This window comes from Rhopalosiphum padi, chromosome 2 (assembly GCF_020882245.1).
Source record: "Rhopalosiphum padi isolate XX-2018 chromosome 2, ASM2088224v1, whole genome shotgun sequence".
Lineage (NCBI taxonomy): Eukaryota > Metazoa > Arthropoda > Insecta > Hemiptera > Aphididae > Rhopalosiphum > Rhopalosiphum padi.
This window is the reverse complement of record NC_083598.1, coordinates 81,886,895-81,903,576: the sequence shown is the minus strand read 5'-3', so window position 1 is coordinate 81,903,576 and position 16,682 is coordinate 81,886,895.

Here is a 16,682-nt window from a genome sequence, read left to right as displayed (position 1 = left end):
TTCACCTAACCGTTTTGTCTCGAATCTTCTAAGTTTACCATATTTTTATTTATCAAATTCCTTTAAAATTATTGTAATATGTATAATAATGAAAAATACACATATTATTATACACGTCAGATATTATATGTATATAAAAATCAACCATCTTCTGCAGACGTCATAACTTTTTATTGACCGCGTTTTTTTTATACGAAAAAGCTTTGTTGTAATTTTATTACACTCATTTTTTATGCTATTGAGATGGATACTCTCGCTTATTATTATTTTTAATAACATTTCTTACGTTCTTATAATAATACCCAAGTGAAATTTATTTTACTTCATATATTTATATACACAGGGTGATTATTTTATCATTAAAGAGATTTAAGATAAAGTTTTGGGCATTATTAATATATTTAAACAACAATATTTCCAAACAATTTGATATTTTTTGGGGGATGCTTCATGTGTTCTTAATAATTATTTAAGATATTTTATTTATTTATGGAATAAATTAAAGAAATTAATTTCATTTGAATTTATTCGGATAAAATATTAATTTTGTAATTTTTATTTAACAATAAACAACAATTATCGATCATTTATTTGTTTATTTTGTTATTATAATGTTTATTTCCTTTTTCTAATAAAGCGTGTAACTACATTAATATAACAAATCTATAAATTGATGTAGTGCTCGTTTCTGGATCGCGTTCACATCAAATCGATGATTCGGTACTCAAAAAATAATAATTGTTGTGGTTTAATCACCATTCACGTATACGTATTACATGAAGTACTCATGAATATATTATGCACTCCGCACGACACACGCAATTTGACAATCTATTATCCTTACGTCTCATTAGCCAATAATTTTTTCCCGTCATTCATATAACATGATATTATTATGTATAACAAGCTTATTACTGTTAAATAATATGACATATATGATTGTATAGTGCTGTCGCTTAACTTTAACATTGCAGTATTTTTTATTCATAGGTTGTACAATTAAAAAAATCTACAATAAGTGTTGAGACTGTTGAGAGTGATGCTGACTGCTAACTAATTACACACGAGAAGGCGACACTTTCGAACGGGGGAGGAAATATATTACGTATAGAATTAATATAATAACATGTCACATATTATACGCGGCACTCGACCGATGGGGACCGCTCCGGATCGAAAAATATTATATTATACCATGCACAATACCCATACGTAAGTACATCTAACCGACCGGCACATGATCAGTTTTCCCGCGACACGCGCCTCCACGTCCTCGGCATAGAAAACAATATAATAATAATCGTCGTCACATAGATCGCATTACGGCAAGCTCGATGGCTGCAAGATTCGTGACCGGTTAATTGTGCGAATATAAAATACTATACACATTTATTATTATTTACGAGTGTATATTACATTATGATTAATGACCCGCGACTGTTCGAGTGTGCAGCGCAAAGAGTTGTGTACCAGAGGACTAGCATTTGATCGAGTTTAGATGATATACAGCGTGATTCGCCAAGCATGCTCACCGTCTTTTTTAAATTTTGGAACGAATTTATTAGTAATATGATTTTTGGAATTTGTAAATATACGTCTTAAAGCCCGTATTTTCGAATAAGTACATGAGATTCTTTGTATTAAGAAGTGTTATCTGACAATAAAAACTTATTTTTAAAATGAAAATCAATCTTTTTTAAATCTAAATTATTAAACCGATGATTGTTTTAAAAATATTGTTGTAACTAAATCAAAATTCACACGAGAAGTATCTGAGTTATTATTATGTATATATAATTATTACACTAAGAAACAGTCCTAAAAAATAATTTTTCAAAAATATAAAATAAATGTAATGTAACATTAGATATACTATTTATTATACTTCAAAATATTTACAAGTTATGAAACGTCGATATGTATTTGTATTAATAACTTAAACTTACAAATCATCATACTTCCTGTACTTTTCAAAACATGTTATCATGAACCACTTATAATTAGTACACAACGTCATTATATAATTCAAAAATTGTTCGATTTCAAAACGTCAACACTTTCCCTAAGTCATGTGACTAACCATTTACAGGGAAAAAGGGCGATTTTCGTCCGAAAAAAAAAGTTTGTATTGCCACAGAAAACTCCTCAAATTGTATAAAAATCTAATTATTTAAAAATGTAGTGCTTAGAAATGTTAAAAGTTTCAAAAATTAAAAATAAAAATAAATTCATTTGCAAATGAGAAAACAAATGGGAGCAGTCTTCGCAAATCACCCTGTATATAACACGTAATTCGGCTGCGCTACATTTGCCTAATAATTCAATATAATAGAATCGAGACTTTGACAGCGCGCGCAAGGGTCATCGTGTTCGAAAAGCGCCGCTCGAGGTGGAGGCGGCTGTGGAGTCGGTCCACTCGAAACAATAATAGTAATAATTATATTATATTATATTATCGGACGAGGCGCGTGACACGATGTTTTGATATAGGCCGCCTTGTGTTACACACCGCGTAATAAAATAATAATTATGTATATAATATTACCGCGGTAGGCTGCGGTGGCGGTCGTCGGCTGCAAAAGCGGGTGCGCTGCCGCCACTAGAAAATGTCAAATCTATAATACGCGTATTATTATTATTATATTCTGACGACGCTTTATACGCGCCGCCGCCGCCCGTTGAACTGTACAATGTGTACACATTATTGTACAATATAATAATATTATATTACAATATGACGAGCGTCGAGTGCGTGAATTTTGTTTTTTTGTTTTTCGATTGTCGCGACCGCCATGTGAACTCTTCGCCGTGCATGTACGAGTGTGTACGACATACTATTATTATTTTTTTTACAATAATGCGTCCGCGAGTATCGTGGAGGCACGCGTATTTCCCGCACGCGAGAGCCTTTGTAGACTATACCGATCGGCGGTCGCGTAGGACAAAAAAAAATGCTCGAACAACGGCTACTTGACTGGGTTTTGCGGAGTAGGAACGTTTGAATAGGGAAAACAAACAAAACTAAATTTAAAAAAAAAATGTATAATAATACTGCGGCGACGCGATCGAAAAATCAGACTTTAAACTATTGAGTTGTCGTTCAATCACGTCATATTATAAAACGTACTCGTATATCCCCAAGTGGTTTTATTCACTGCGCGTATAGTATATACCTACTGGAGAGCGAGAATAGACATGTATGATCTACGAAATTCGTGATGTGTACCTATATCAATATATTTGCTGCTGTATCTCGACATTGAAGCAAACAATTTTATTTAAGCGATTTTGAGACGAATAGAAGTATTGGACACATTAATACATATTAAATATTTAAGTTCACAATTTTATGCATTAACTGTACAGATTTAAAAAATTAAAAAACTGTTATCCTATGATATTAAGCACAATATCATGTCATGAATAGTTTTACACTGCGTTATTATCCGCAGGTAAATAAAACATACTTTACTGTAATTCTCATATAGTTATAACAATAAACAGGATTTCAGACCTTTTTTATTAGAGGAATCGATGACCATCACAACCTACCTCCAATATACCCGATTCTACTTGTCGAAAACTGCTGTAACATGTCGACATTGGTTTTTTTCTCGTCTCTATTTTTTTGGAAATCGTTGGTATTTGAGCTATTTATATGTAGTCCTATTCGGTATATAAATTCGCAAATTTACGAAAACTAAACGTGTCAAACCGTAGAATACAAATACCTAATAAATAAACGTAATGGGATAAATTCCCACCAATCGCATACGTATCAGTATAACATGTTTAAGCTTTGTGCAATACAAATGGTTGAAAAAATTTAAAACCTAATTCAATTTTTCCCGTTTACGTAGCATCCACTATTGCGTTTGCTGCAAAAGTATGACGCCATCAACAGAGGTACCTAAGTGTGTCGTGCCGTGTTAACGTGTATAATTTACAATTCAATTTAACGAACAGTAGCGCATGCGTATTGAACTTTTCAAAACGACTATAGGTACCTAAATAATATAATATAGCGACGCGTGATATATCGCAATATGGAAGGGGTTTCTTAAACCGTCTAAACTACTGGCCGTTAGATCTCTGACAACTGCAGGCTATATGCGGATATATGATTCGACTTGTATAAGTTCTTAATAAAATAATTCAAAAACCCAAAAGCGTCACATGTTTATAGTAATATTGTATTACCACATCGGGACTAAAGGCTTAAGCGATTCGTTATTATCTTTTCATTTTTTTGTCGCTGTTGAAACATTGAACTTATATTTTATTCCGCACACAAAATATTGTTGTGGTGAGTTGATTCTCGAGATTTACTTTTTTGTATTAATCGATTCCTTAGTTTATTTGAGGGACGTACACATTGATTTTTCTTATACAATATACATATAGTTGATTCCCAAACTTCGGTGTTAATAATAGACGTCATAGGGAGATTAACAACTGAAAAATATCTCAAATTGTTTTCAAAAAGAAAATCAACTTATATATAGGTATTAGTAGGTACCATTTAATTGCCATTGGTTAGGCAAATCAACTCATACACAGCCCATATAGCCTATAGGACACATGTATATTTCTCAAGTCTCGACAAACATACGAAATTTCATAATTTATAAATATTTTATTTCCAAACGATTTTACAAATTGTCATGACACCAATCCAGCTAACTTTTTTTTAATCATAAAGAACAATTGTCCATTTATGAAGAATCTCAAATAATATTATATAACTATTTATCTATCAATTATTATAAATACATTTATTCGTTATTTTTGTATTATAACAACGTAAACCAAACACACTGACCCACAAACTAACAATACAATTTTACATTTAATAATATAATATTATATTATAGAGTACATTGTTGCAATAATACGGATATGTACGGCGTCGATGACACTCACTTATTATGAACACATCGTCCGTCGGGGTTTTTTTTCCGAACCCCCGCGACCGCCAATCGAAGCCGACACTCGAGGTGTACAAAATATTATAATATAAACACTGTACGCACTGCGCAGTCGGTCGCATTGTCATGTAGATTAGCTCGTTTGATAATGCTCGAACGTAATTCGGCGAATTAATAATATTATAACGACGATGATAATAATAATATAATATAATAAAGAGCTTATCTCCTACCCCGCAAGACACACTACATACTATATAATAATATATAATACACACACATACTGCGACGGCGACGATGAGGATGATGATTATTATTACTATTATAGTTGTTATTATTATTACTGTTATTGTTATAACAGAAACAACTCGACGGGGACGCGTCTTAGGTCAATATAATGCGCGACAGGTGCAGTCGGCCGGGCGAAAGCCACAATCATTATGCAGAAACACTGCAACGGGGACGATTGTTTCGCCACTAACCACGCGTCCCTTCATAATATACTTAGCAGTATGATAAATCGTTTTTAAATTTTTTTTTTCATTTTAAGCTAATAAACCATCGACATCGGTCAAATAGTAATTTTGTGCAGCAACAGCGAGACTCTGCAGCATTTAATATACGCAATTTTATGTTAAGTAATTATTACCATATAATTATATTGTCGTCTCAATAGCTTATAAAACCACAAGTGAAGTATTTGGTAAACTGCAAAGTGTTCCATGTATTTATGCTACTTTAAAAAATAATTATTTATTTATTATTGAAGTACAACTGTTACTTATTAATTAATTTTTTCAGTTTATATTTTTAACTATATAATTTTTAAATTATGTTTTTAATGATCAAAGTGCATGTTAAAAAAAGCTTTATCCTCCATTAATTTAACCACTGAATTATATAGTAAATTAGTAAATATAAAATAATATACAAAATATAGTTAATAGCTTTGGTTAAACTTAACAAACATAATACTATGTACACAGAGTATAACTTCATATCAAATAATATGTAAGTTAATCTATTTCGACTCAGTACACATCTGTACAAAATACGCATTGTTAAATCGTAATGTAACCGGAAACGAACAGAGTATCATGGTACAATTATTATATCATGTATCTACTACAGCAAGTTCTTTAAATATCGAACGCACTCGGCTCCTGAAATATTTTCCACTGCTCGGACGTATCCTCTGTCTCAGATCTATTTTGTTTTAATACAACAGTCAATGAGTCAAATTTCGTATCCTGCACAATGTCGTTTAAAATTTACAAGAATTATGATCAAAAAAAAAAAAAAATTAAGACTCCGCAAAAGTAGCCACTAGTTAAAGGTTTTCCTAGAAAAGTAATGGCAATTTCCCAGTTTCTCATTCAAAAATAAATATACCGTTATATTTTGAAGATGTTAGTTAATTATATGAGTCTGTAGGTATTGGAGATATCCGTTATTTGGAGGTATCCTGTATTAAGATGTATCCTTTTTGGGCGGTTTCACTGAATCCGTGTATAATATGTATGTACGTGTATTACGTTATGCGCCCATGTAGGTCAATTCCTTCGTTTAGAAAACAAACATCGATAACGCGCCGCACAAAAGTAGCATCACCCTCGCCGTAAAGTTCGGACAAACGTCGTACAAAAGACCTATTATATATAGGTACTATATATATATATATATATGTATAATACGAGTGTATTGTCGCTGTCGCAAACGCGTGCAGGACCGCACCAGGATCGACGACGACGAGGACGAATGGGGTGCAAGACCTCATCGATGCGTATATATACAAGTGCTAAGAATATATATATATATATTTTATATAGGTATATGTGTGTGCATGTGTGTGTGTGCGTGCGTTGTACTATGTATAGTAAAAGGGCCTAAACATCACAGCGTGTCCTTTTGTGTTCGCCGGCTAAACCCCAAATTGATGACAAGTATATATATATACATATATGGGGCGCAAACTAAGCGTATATTGTGCATGTGTGTGCGGGCATACACGCATCTGCAAACACTGCAAAAAAAAAAAAACAACCCCCGACCCCTCCCGACGCCGTATACGCGCTGCACTCGGCGCGAGAGGATTTTCGAAACTTTTACATTTGTATTATTATTATTGTTGTTACGTACGCGTTGCAGCAGTAGCAGCAGCAGTTATAGGTCGTATTGCAGTGCTGCAGTTATCGTTGTTATTGTACACGTACATATATATATACACACATGAGTGTTATTATTCGTGTATATACGCGAGCGTGAATTGAATTCGTATTTTTTTTTATTCATTTTACACATCATATAATTTTTAAATCAAGGACCGCTTCCGCCGCAGATCGCGGATTTATTGACCGGATGTGTCTCTCGCGTATATAATAATAATATATACGTAAAGAGATAGTAATAGTATTATATATATATATATATATATATGCGCTACTATTATTATACATTACAATAATATTCGGCTCGAGTTTTATTGGGCTTTGAAAATGAAATCACCATTATAATAATATACGTTTATATATTATAAATATATGTGTGAGTGTGTGTTTCATATTTTTGAATAATAGTTATGGGCAATAATATTTCCGCTATAGGTTTTATATAATATAAGTTTAATAGCAGTGCACGCCGGCCGCGCGGAACGATATTTTTATTTATTTATTTATATTTTTATTCCTCTAACCGTTTTCGAATAGTTTTCATTGCCCGTATTCCCATCGAAACCTGAGTCGGCTGCTAGAACAATATAACATAATAACGTCAATTTTATTTTTCACCCATTTTATTAGTATAGGTTGTATAGGTTGTCGTCGTCGAATTTCACCGAGTGATGTATATTATTATTATGTGTATTAACCTATCAGCGATCGTCGGATAAAGGTGTTCGGCTGTATATGACTTAGTCAACTGTGTAAAAATTTAAAAAGGCAACCGACATTTAAAATACATTTTTAAGTACTTAATAGCTTATTCCCACAAGACATAATATAACTAAACTACATTATACGTATCCACATAACTATTTGCGACTATAAAAAACTTGTTTTTAATATTTCAGCTTCTAAAATAACCGAAATCGATTTTATTTACCTATATAATTGCACTTATTTTTCGCTATAACTAAAACGTTATTCGTAACATATCGCAGACTTTATTGACTCTTAAAAGTAAAAATTAATGTAACATTTTTGAAAGGTAGTTTATTATTTTGAGAACGTATTAAAATTTCTCATTACCGTTCACCTGTGTATTAAATATATTTCCAAAATAATAAACTTTAACAAAAAAAATTAACAAATACTGACAAACATTTTGGAAAATCGGATAAGTATAAAAAATCAAAACAATTAAGTTTGAGACTCCGACAAACATTTTTTTGTAAACTATAATATATATATATATATATGTCTTGCTGGTTTCGAGTACTTTTCGGCTACATCTAAATTGATTTAAGCCCCCACTTCGACTGGAAAAGCTAAAAAAATAATTTTTATTGACGCACTAAAATACAACGTATTTTATAGTTAATATTATATTAAGAAAGGACAAGTCATCATCAAGCCAATTCTGATTTTTGAAATTATTTAGTATATATTTAGATACTAAAAAATGTCTCAAGGAATGTAATTTGGTGATATAAACTTTTTTTTACTGGTAACTGTTTAACAGGTAACTTATTAAAAATGTTTATGTAAAATGTAACTACATCAAAATTCGTATGGTTTATTTTTGAGCTTGTAAACTGTACAGTGTACATAAATCAAACATAATATTCCTTTATACTGCTTTTTCAATTCAAAATAGGTTTGATATAAATGAATATATCTACTATAAAATTACTTTTTTATATTGATACCAATACAATTTCTATAAATTATAAAAATATTATACAACTAATATATTTTATCAATATTTATAACTATAAGAAAATATGTGTTTATTTTACTCGTGTGAAAAAAAAATAGATTCGTATCCTCAAAAACTGCAATACGATAATTATTAATCTAAGTATATTCATTAAAATCTTTGTATATGCTTAAATCTCCAAAAATATCCAAATTTGAATAAATTCATTACTAAAGATAAATGTACGTAGTATGAGTACAATACGAGTATTTGGTGAATCATGTATATACAATATATTATATAATACATACCTTTAAAAGTGGCACTCGTCGCCCGATACACTTTACTCGTATTTTGCTAAATGGCGGTGTAATTAGGCGAAGCGATGAGGGACTCACGAGGAACGCGGATGTAATAATATAATGGTTTTCCTTTGTACGAAATAAGGTTTATCAGCCGTAAAACTTTATATAACCGGGACGCATATCGCCGACGTGCGTATAATAATTATATGCGCGCCGTGTATTATATTGTATAGGTAGACATCGCACTTTTGTCGCGAGTTAAGACTAATCGCGCGTCAAGTCGAATCGGTTCAGCATAGTTGTTGAACAAACTTTTTAAACAATTTCGATTAGACTAACGAATTATTATAATTATAATAATAAGAAGAAACGAACGCATAATATAGAAATTTTCGACGAGGACAGTACTATATATTTTGTTTGAAACTAAATGATTTCATAACTGCTTAATAATATGTCAAATGTAAGTTTTAAATGGCTAAGATAATAATATTTTAATGTAATCAAACTACGATAATAAATAACGACACACTATAATGTAATGTGTATATATATATATATATATATATATATATCAATAACATAATTTAATTTGTATTTAAAAAATACTTGAATTAATACAAAGGCTAATAAATGATTAACCGAAAATCAATGAAATTGTAAAGCAGTGCAAAAAGTATTATCACCTTCAAAGGAATTTGAACCAATGAACCATGCATGAAATGCAAATAACTGTTGATAAAAATCTATAAATCCGACACAAAATGGTTCAAATGTTCATTATTCGTCTATATTTGTCAGCGATGTGCATTGATAAAAAATGGTACAAAATAGTAAAGATTACTATGATCTATAGAATACTATAATCGTTCTATGCATGTTAGTACTAAACTTAAATAGATATTTTTATTTCTTAAATGTTTTAATTTCATTACGTTGTTGCAACCTAACCACGTTGGAGTGTAGATTTGTTGTCTTCGTTTTACTCCCTAAATTAACACTGTATTACAAATATTAATTGTCCATTAATACATATTACGTTTTACACTTTTGCCACCGATGCCACCGATGATTAAATTCAAACTCAGCACACATTTTTCCAGAATTTAAACTGTTTAATGATTATATCATTTATATTTCAAAACATTTAATGTGGAGCAAAAAAGGTATGTACATATTTGAAATAAATTACACAAAATTAAAAAATATGTATACGTATGTATAATATAACTGAATAAAAATTATATGATAAAATTTATTTAAACACATTGTAATAAAAAAAAAAATCAAATCAAGTTTTCCATGTAATAATATTTTTATCAAACTGAAAATATATACCCTTATAAGATTAAAATGATAACATTTGTAAAATAACTGATCATTTTTAACGGTGGAAATTATTTCGGATTGACCCGGGCTTGAGTGTACCCGTATACCATTTGGAGAAAATGTTAAAGAATGATTGTTTTTAAACGCGATCAGAAATAGGGGTTGGACGAGTCCCTTAGATTTCCCTTCTGCACTTTAACCGTTGTTAATAGGACATTTCGAACCAAGTCGAAAAAATTCGGGAGTCAATGCATGTGGAGCCACTTCTCTTATTGTAGGCGCTCAATTAATATACAATATTGTGCGCCGGGAAGTATTTGAATAAATAAAGAAAAAAATCGTGACACGCGACTACGACTTGCGATTAATAAACATAATTACGATAACGGCAATATAACATCACTTATTGCCGTATGTCGAAAAATCGTAACGCGTTTTGATCGGCTCCGACAGTCAGTAAGCTCGCGTCGTAGCGTCGATTTGTCTCCGGGAGGTCGAGTCGGGCACGGGCACCTCGCCGCAGTGGTCTCTGGCTGTCGTGCCAATTTGTCGTCCGCGACCTTTGGCGCACGCCACCGCCGCGTGAAGCCGCCGCGTGCCGGTACCACGTCGAGCATTTGACCGGAGTCTGAGGTGACAATATTTTCGTCGGTTTTTCCGATTGAAATTACAATTATAACACCGTGACAGAATGAAAATAATAATAAAACAGTGTAACGCGCGCGTGCCGCCGCTATATTATGCTGCCGCCGTTACGGGATTCGAGTCCCGCGGACGCACAATACGCGCCAATTATTAAACTGCGTTCAGTACGACGTGCGCCACTCGTCGACCCGCGGACGAGAGGATTTTTCGAAATTCGTTCGTTTAACGCCGTCCGAACGCACACATGTACCGCTTACAATGTTATACACGTTATTCACACGGCCCGCGAATCGTCGTCATTATTATTATTATTGTTGTTGCCGTTCCGGAAAACACGAAACGTCGCCGTCCGCACGTCCCGCGACCGCCGAGTTTCCCCTCAGAGTTTTATTCATCGATTAAGTACGAGAAATCGTCGCCGCCGATCAACACGTGTGCGGCTCATTGTATATACATAATAATATATAACAGTGCCGCGTAGTTATGTGTATATTACAATACGAACATCATTGTTATTATATTATTAAATACTTTTTGCACACCGAAAACTAGAAAATCCGCGTGTACATGCGGTGTGTAACAACAATGCGTGTTTGTCGCTCGAGTCGTAAATATTTTATTCGAATATTAATTGTTCGATCGAAACCCCGACGGTGTGATAGTAGGCGTACAATGCTACTCGCACACAACAACGCCGAGAAATCTGTGGTGAGATTTAATGTTGTACACCATGTTGATTCACCGAACACGCTAACCCCTCTTTTATCCTTTAAGAATATCAATATGCATTTATTCAAATTCGGAAGCTTTAACTCTATACTTACAAACACCGTATCTCGAAATACTCAGAAGAAAAGCTCGTGACGTACTAATAACTTATTTTTTGTCCAAACGGAAACCCAGTTTTTTATAGTAAATAATCTTGGTCAGATGATTTTCTTGAACATTTGTACGTGTCTAAATCGAAATCCAAATGAGAAGTTTCTGACCTTTTAATAGCTTTATTGTTAACCAAGAATAATAATCGAATTATGTAGTTTATTAATCAAACAAGCAATTTATATATTTAATAAGACAATTTTACAAACTATAAAACATAAGTGATTTCACATAAATCATTATGATTTTTAAACCATTAAAGCTCCCATAATATACAAAATCTATTATTATAATTACACAAAGATTTTACATAATTTTTTCTAAAAATGCAATCGAAAGTTGCGTGATTTATAAAACACGTTTCATATACATGATATAATATTACGAAAATATCGTGTATGCGTATGTACTTAACTATTTATAGCATCGAAGTGGATTTGGAATTTTTTAGATGATTAATGTATTGTCACTACAGCAATAGATACGATAGTAGTTCACGTTTTGAGCGTTACGATTATTAATATCTTAATATCGATCCGTCCCCGGAGAGTTTAAAAGTATCTGTTTATAATGCTTGTTCGCGGAAAACCAACTTCTAGAGAGCTAATGTCGTTGTCTGTAAAGTTCAACGATTAAGCGCGCTCGCTATCGGATGAGCAAACAGCGGTTGCGGTGGCATCGAATATTCGCTATCAATTTACACAGACGGTATTTATTACGCACGAGAACCCTTCGTTAAAAATAAAAATATCAACCACCCCTGACGGGTTTTTAGATTCCGACAAAAAGATTATTAAAAAAGTTATTAGACCTTTTTACCCCGTTGTATAGTAGTAAATGTTGTAGTGTCGTATACATACGGTCGACTGCGGGAAACAGTGCAGTGTTGTAGGTATTATATTATGTGCGACCGTTATAATATGGGTCGTCTGTCCGTGTTTTTCCGGTTCAAAGCGAATTGAAATTCCGTCCTATGGGCATTTTTTTTTTTAATTTTTTTTTTTTTATTCTATATGCCAGGAAAGCGAATACTCAGTAGTTTGTGTACAGGAAAAATTGTATGGCCATCTTTTAAGTCCGCAGGCTTTTTGATTATCATATTCATTAATTGGGGACCGTCATAATAATATATTACATAGTGTACCTACGTACGTGTACAGCCTCCGGTCGGTCGCTTTGTGAGTGTCCTGTAATTTTTTTCCGCTTTACTTTATTATTATTATTGTTTCTATAGTATTTATTTTTTTTTCAGTTTTTAAAATCTTGAAACAAAGGACTTAATGAAAAACGTAATAATTGTTATGAAACGAGTCCTTGCTTATCGGCCCGGCAGACGGTAAATATTTGCAATGCACAAAACGCGCGTATCCCTTTGTGCATGATTCAGATGAAAGTGAAATTAAATTATTTTTATAAAACAAAAAAATTGCGTTGAGCTTATATTTTTCTTTTGTTTTTCGCACTAAACACAGAATCATATTATCATTGAATATAATAATATATACTTCATTTTCCGTCACGAAAATGCATCGATTTAAATATAAATTCAGTATGACACTCACACACTTATTATCTATAATGCCTGCATATAGGTACAATTGTAATATCTTACTTAGACTTTAGATGAAATAAATTATAATTTTTATCGTTCATTATTTCATTAAATTGATTTCTCACAAACCTAATAAACAGCAGAGCTTTGAACTGAAATGAACTGGATTTTTTACCAGGGGAAGGGAGTGTAATTTATTATAATATAAAGATGTGACTTTTTATAACATAATACTAAAACATATATATAATATTACGAGTATATAATCAATACATCATTCGCTTCTTCACTCGAAATATAAAAAACTGTAAGTTCTATTATATTATTAATTATGTATGGTTAATGGATTACATTATCTACATATTTATACGAATTAACTCAATTATATATGCATATAAACCGTAAATAATATACAATATGGTAATTATTAAAAATTAATAATAATAACGAATCACCCAAAACGAAAATACATAGAAGTTGGACATATCCCAACACTACACACTATCAGTAATCACTACTTTGAGAGGCATAGCTATATTCACTTACGATTTGAAACTTTTGACCGAAAAATATCTGATACCCGTCATCGTGTTATGTTTCATGGAAATAATTCGGATATTCGTATTAAATATAAATCAAAAACGTTATTTGAAATATCATGCACGACTCTGCACCTAACAGTAGGTGCCTATATTATTATATGCGAACGCTTCGAGCCCTGCAGTAGAATATTAATGGTGGTCGTTACGTTTTAGCGCGTCGTTTCGAGGCGCTTACGGCCCACGAACATTATAATATTATATACAAGTCCTTGTCTTCGTTGGGCGTGCACATAATTTTTTACGATAACTGCCACCACGCCCGGTATATACCTACACATACCATATACCTATGTATAATACGTAAGTTCATGATATGTATAGGAGAGATGCGTTGGCGGCAACGCTAACAACGGAATTCTGGAGACATTTTACGCAGTGTTATTGTTTCGTGGAAATTAATCGGTCGGGCGTAATCTCGCCGGAAAACAACGGTTTCCACTAGGTGAAAATCACCCCGGTGCGAAGACGAGGTGGCAAATGATACAACGGCGTCGTCTATAAACCACTGCTAGCACTGTGCTTCGTTGAACATAATATTATAATAAAAACGCCGACACAGTACGATATTAAGTCTTATTGCTGTCGTACTCTTACACTCTTATAAAACGACAATGTATATATGTATAATAATAATAATAATAATAATAATAATATGTTATCCACAGTAATATAATGTTTGGATATATATATACACATTACACACAACACATACAGGCCTGGACTTTCTTACTCCAAAAATCATGATGATTCCCATAAAATTAATTTTTCATCAAGTTAATACTAATATTAAATATAATTTTTCTATAATTTTAAAATAAAATTATAAAATTTTGTAGTTCAGTATTTGATGGTTTATTTAGTTTTCAAAGATCTTGTAACAGCGAATTGTTGTGTTTCCGTTTAAAATATTCTAGGAGATTAAAATATTACGACTTGATTGTATCGGATTGAATAATGGTTAGGTCAGGTCAAGTGTTGTGAATCATAGGTAACTTATGACAATAAACCACAGCTGGCAATGTTTGTTCGTTTTAAGAGTTTTATCTATACTGCACTGACTTCCAATAATAACAGTCCTACGAACTCTTTCTTCCCAGTTGCATTCTTTTCTAGTTGTTTCTCTAGATATTCTTTTTGTTGGTTTCCCTTCAATCGATGTCCAAACTTCATTAGTTTCTTTTCTTTGCCTCGTTGACTTAAACCACAATTATTCGTCAAAAATAAATAATATACACTTACGAGTATAAATATTACCATACAATGTTCAACTATTCGAGCTGTGCTAATATGCCCATGACACAATACATTATTATCTCAGCAAAACGGAGACAAGAATTGCTCAGGGTAGCCAAAATTACTGCGAAAGGTATATATAAAGGTATATTGTCATATGCATATATCACTATTTTACGATGTTGCCGCGTAAGTACTTACTGTACAATAATAGTCGTCGTGCGAAACGACAATGCATATCTTATAATAATAATATTTTAACGTCGGTCGTTGCAGCATATATATATACACCGAATAGTGCGGCAATTAACGCTTAAGAAAATACGTCGAGGGCATTAATATTGTTTATTGTTACGACGACGACTCGTGAGTCGTAACGTCTTTTCTCGTATCACGGGTATAAACCAAGAGTGTGTAGGTATATATATATATAGAATACACCATGTTTAAGGCGTAATAATAATAATAATATAACGTTATATACGTCCTTGTCGGGGTTGCAGAGTTGCAGCAAAATAGTAAGTATTATGTACGACGACGGAAGCATTTAATAACAACCCTGCGCGGCGAACAATAATAATGTGTATGACACCCATAAATACACGGCGTAATGAGACGTACGCAGCAATGGTGACCGGACAATATGATAGTATTGTATACACAAGGTACCTTATATTAAACTTTTGGTTATAATTTTTGGCTCATTTATAGGATTCAAACAGGCCGTGTATTCTTTTTCTATACAGATTTTGATGGAGATGAAATTTTTTCTATTAAACTCACTGCGGCTACTGCAATGATTAAAGGGGTTAATATGTATTTTTAAGTTTATATTTTTACATTTTTCCTGAATTCCTAATCTTAATAAATATATTATATTTTATTTTTGACCAATATCACTTTGTAAAATGTTTGAATACAATATCATGTACTAGTATAAATAATAATAATAATACAATAATACATTTTTACTTTAATTTAATGTATAGATGCAGATTATTAAAATAACAATATTATTATAATCATAAAAAAATATATACGTACTATCATTACTAAGACAATAATATAAAAGGAGCTCGTAATTTGTATAATATTTAATGGGCCTATTAATTTGTTTTGTATAATATAATTTTAATGCTATTATCTTTTTATCACTATTATAGTATTATGTGATAGAAAAATAATTTGAAAATAAAATATTTTAGTGTTTAACAATAATTATAGAAACTAAAAAAATAAAAATAATAGCCAGTTAAAAAGTATCAAAATATAAATAATATTTAAATGATAAGGCGCAACTAATAGGGTTAATGAGCGCTACTGGCAGGGGTTGAAGCTCGAGTAATTTATAAAA